This window comes from Phoca vitulina, unplaced genomic scaffold (genome assembly GCF_004348235.1).
Source record: "Phoca vitulina isolate PV1807 unplaced genomic scaffold, GSC_HSeal_1.0 scaffold42, whole genome shotgun sequence".
Taxonomy (NCBI): domain Eukaryota; kingdom Metazoa; phylum Chordata; class Mammalia; order Carnivora; family Phocidae; genus Phoca; species Phoca vitulina.
In genome coordinates this window covers 11131928-11136868 of record NW_022589745.1, presented here as the reverse complement: position 1 = coordinate 11136868, position 4941 = coordinate 11131928, and positions in this window count along the sequence as shown.

Genomic DNA, 4941 nt, shown 5'->3' with positions numbered 1-4941 from the left:
TAAGCGTCTGCCTTCTGCTCGGGTCATGATCCCAGGGTTCTGGGATCGAGTCCCACATCGGGCTCCCTGCTCCACGGGAGGCCTGCTTCTCCCTCTCCCACTCCCCCTGCTTGTGTTCCCTCTCTCGCTGTGTCTCTCTCTGTCAAATAAATAAATAAAATCTTAAAAAATTAAAAAAAAAAAAAGATGAACAGCCTTAATACCAAGGAATCCTTGCTGGGCCCAGGTAACCTAGATACCACCTCTCAAAGAAAATATAGATCTGTTTTTCAGCTGGGCCTCAGTTCCTAGCTTGCAAGTCACAGCTTCTTGGATTTATCGCAGGTCATTAACTGCTGTGCCAAGACCCAGGGAAGAAGTGAGAAGATTAAAGTAACAGCCTGGGCTGTTGAGAGAAGTAATTTGGCCTGTCTTTGTTGCTGGGAGTGTGCTGTTTGGCCATAATCACCTGTTAATTCTCGGTGTAACTTTGGGGAGGAAAATTATTACCCAAGTGATGGGGATTTTTCAGTTAAGTCTGTGGGGGCAGTCAGATTTTAAGTGGCTGAGAGTCAGAGATGCATTTCCGAGGGAAATTAGAACTTGGGTGGGCAAGGCCCTGAGTCAAGACGTGCTGTATAATTTGTAGTCAATGCAAAATGAAAACGCAGGGCCGCTCTCGTTCAGAAGTTGGTGCATCTGAAAGATGGTGAAATTACAGAGCTGGGAACCAAGGGTGGGGGGACCCCACTGAGCCCAGAGCCCTGTGTGAATGCACGTGGGTGGCATGTCCGGGAAGCTGGCCTGGCCCCAAGGCCTCTGACTCTTGGATGGGTTACAGTAGGGCAAACATCAAGGAGCTGAATTCCAGCCCAGAGGAGCCTGTGATCAGTTCGCAGTTTTGCATTTTACCGGTTGGTTGACCTTGGCCAGAGAGGAGGGAGTTCTCTATCCGCTCCTTTGTAAAGTGCAGCTACTAGTACTGGTCCTCTGGGTGATGTTGTAACGAAGAAAAGTGTGTAGAGCGCTCAGCAGGATGTGTATCTAATCAGAGCTCAGGAAGTCTTAGCCCCGCAGTCCTATTGCTGGGGTCCCCCCCGCCCCGGTCTCCGCATCCTCTCGCCTTTCCCTCTTCAGTGCCCACGAGCTGACTTCCAAGTGCCGGCACCTCCATCTCCAGGCTGGTAAGTTTTCTCTTACTGCTGCCAGAGAATGAATCACCTCCTCACCCCCACCTCCGCCCTTTGTCATCCCTCAGCCAGGCACAGAGGGAGTCGGGCGCATTGGTGCCCCAGCTCCCTTGCTACTTGAGGGGATAACTGAGTTGTGGGTCTTTTACGGGCCCCCAGAGTTGCCCCAGTGGGATTAAGCACCACTCACCCCCAGAGATGGCTGGCTTGATATCATAGTTCTCTGCCCACCTGCCCTTGTCTGTTGTCCCCCTAAACCCACTACCCTTCACCTGCTGTCAGGGTCCATTCTGGGGGAGCCCAGTCTCTGACGAGGTCCCACACCATCTAACCCCCTTAGTGAAAGATGAGGGAAGATGCTAGAATGCAAGGAATGGGAAACAGAGAGGACATGGCGCTGGTCCAGTAGTCGCTCTGACCTGGATCCTCAGGGGGGACTACAGCCTGCCCCAGTGGGGCGCCCACTCTGGGCCATCCCCATCGGAAGTCACGGGGCTCTCCACTTCTGCCCAGAGCACTGAGCTGGAGCTCAGGGTCATCAGGTGTCTCACTGGCCAGATCATATCCTCTACTGCTTGCGGCCAGAGAGGGGGGCATTTGGGTGCTGTCATTCCATAGTAGGACCCCATGAAAAATGCAGACCTTTTCTCCTTCTGGCCTTGGCCTCAGCAGGCTCAGGCTGAAGCTGTTCTGTAGGAGTCCCTGGATCAGGAGCCGGCCACTCTGCATGTTCGGCAGGAGGCCATTCTTCATTTCGGTGTCTATCTTGCAGTAGACATTTGAGCGTAAAGTTTCAAGATTTGCTTTCAGATTCTTTATTTTACATCTCTGCTTCGCTCACTGAGTCTTATTTGCTATATTCTTGGAATCGTTTTGGAAACCTTTTTTTTCTTTCTTGGCCCTCTCGGTTCCTTTGGTATCATTGCCAGCCCTCCTCCACTTCCTCCTCCTTCTTCTCCTCTTCCTCTACTTCCTCCTCTACTTCCTCCTCTTCCTCCTCCTCCTCCTCCTCTTTCTCTTCCTCTGCTTCCTCCTCCACTTCCTCCTCCTCCTTCTCCTCTTCCTCTACTTCCTCCTCCACTCCTCTTCCTCTACTTCCTCCTCCATTTCCTCCTCCTCCACTTCCTCTTCTTCTACGTCCTCCTCCACTTCCTCCTCTCCCTCCTCCACTTCCTCCTCCTCTTTTCTCTCCTTTGTCTTTCTCCACCTCCCCTTGGTATAAGAGCCTCAGTCTTCCCTTAGAGCAGAAGATCTTAACCATTGTCATGCCATGGGCCCCTTTGGTGTTCTGATGAAGCCTGTGGACCCCTTTCTCAAAATAATCTTTCCTAATGCACGAAATAAAACACCTCAGATTACAGAGAGTGAAACATAAATCATGTTTTATTATATTGATATATTAGGGAAAAACCCTTTTAAATCCTCAGTTTGTGATCTAGTAGTATTCGTGCTTTCTATAAGCAAACTTAATGACACGACTGGTATGGATACGATAACTACCACCACCGTGAAGTAGCGATGTGCATAAACAAGGTGTCGCTGTGCCTGCAATCTCTGCAACATGATATAAAAGTATCTGCGTGTCGCTTGTTGACAAAGTCGCACCGCTGGTGAGACGCCTCTGGTTTGTTGCTCGCTCTCCGAGATGAGAGAAACGCTCTATTTCAGTTAAAGATGAATGAAAATGAAGACGTAATTCCCCCTCCTCCCCATTCAGGTCTGTATTCCGTCCTCGGATCCTTGTTAAAAATGTTTGCACTAGAGTTCCAAGTGCACCTGGAACATTCCCTGGCCTTTCCCGCCTTTGCTGGCCGTGATGAGAGGAGTCCCCGCTCTGCCTCCCGCCTCCGCAGCAGGGCCGAGGCTGACGGGTGCGCCCTGCAGGGCTGTCCCCGCCACCCTCTCCTGAGCACGCCCCACCGTCATTCCTGTCACCGCACCAGTGGTGGGCCTCAGACTCTGGCTACAGAAAGGAGCTAAGCATTGTGGCCCAAGTGCACTGAGGGATAGGAGATGGATTCTGCCTGTCCTTTAGGATGTCAAACCAGGCCACTGGCTCGGAATGGAATTCCGCTAAAAACAAAGATTGCCCATGAGGAAAACCCAGCTCTCACACTGGTAGACATATGGGCTGGCTGGACATCGACACATAATTGTATCTTGTCCCCATTTGGCTTTCTATCAAGGCAGAAGATGAATTAGATATTGAGCAAAATTATTGGCTGAGTGAAACATAGATGTTCTGGAAGGCAAAAAAGAATAAAAGAGGTTGACAAAAGCTATGACTAGGCCATTGGAGAGGGACAAGAGGCATCCTATCGGGGGAAAGGTGATAGGCAGAAAGAAAGGCTCTGTCCCAGAGATACCTTTTGTGGAAGCAAAGCAAAGCACGGGGTGCCTTGGGGGCCCCCTGCGTGGTGGAGCGGAGGAGGCTGTGGGCTGCCTGACACTTCGTTTACTGTGTCCCACACATTCCTGCCCAGGGCCCCTTCTGCCTTGTCCTTCCCGGGTCCCTGCCCTAGAAGAGGAAAACGCTAAGGACACATTTTGGGGTCAGATCCTAAATCCTTCACTTCACAAATCTGGGGGCTTTCAGTGAGCCCGAGACCTCGCTGAGCCTCACTTTCCTTACCTGCAAAGTAAGAATATAGCAGCTTTCTACTTCGGACAGGTGTGCAGGATTAACCCAGCCTCTCCCATCCCTCTGACACACCTGGAGTAGAAAGAATGCGGGTCTGGGACTGGGGCAGGCATACGGGCATCGCTTGCGTCTCTAAACATCGGTTTTCTCGGCTGTAACATGGGAATAAAAGTATCCACAGTGTGGGTGTGTTGTGGGGATTATATGTGACAAAGAATGTTTACCAGCCAGCACCCCAGAGCGGGACAGGTACTCACTGGTTAAAATGAAAGAAGCAATGTGTCCATTGCTAGCCCTCCGTTAGCCTCTGATCTCCGCAGTGGGACCGAGTCCCTTCCGATTTTCCAAGGCACAGATTGGAGGTCGGTGGGCTGACCGCCTGTCCCTTCCAGTTCCCCACCTGGAGTCCCCACATTTGGTTCTAAACATTTTTGGTCATCAGAACCCCCAGAAACAGTTGTGCCCTGCCCTCCCTCCCTGTGGGTAGCTGGCTGAGCACAGACTACAGTGGGCTGGGGTGGGGGTGTATGTGTGGGGCACAGACCTCCTGCATTCCCGCCCCAGCCCCACCGCATCCTGCCTGGTGACCTTTTTGTCAGTCTCCTCGTCTGCAGAAGGGGCGGCGATTTCTACGTGCAGAGGCGTGTGGATGAATGGTGTAAGGCCGTGAAGTAGCAGCGACCCGTTCTGCAGCTAATGGTCCTGCACAGGGCCTCTGCAGGGGCTGCTTACATTTTCAGTCAAGGGCCCTTTGCTTCCTGGGTCCCAGCCCTTTCCACGGCCAAAGGCACTTATGCTCAGAAGGACCAGCAGCTCTGCCAAACCGCTTAGAAATGGCTTCCTAAAAACTCAGTAGTTTTTACTGTCGATATTATTATTTTGATTACCAATAATAATAACATAGTGGGTGAGAGTACCAACTTCAAAGTGGATTTGAGTAACAGCCCTGATCTAGCTTCAAGAGTTTGGGCAGGTTACTCATCCTAAGTTTTAGGTCCCTCGTCTATAAAATCTGGATAATAACAGTCTCTACCCCACAGGATTATAGTGGAGAAGAAAGGAGATAATGCACGAGAACTATGTAAACGGTCTCTCATATTAAATGCTTAGCACACATGAGCTCTGTCAGGC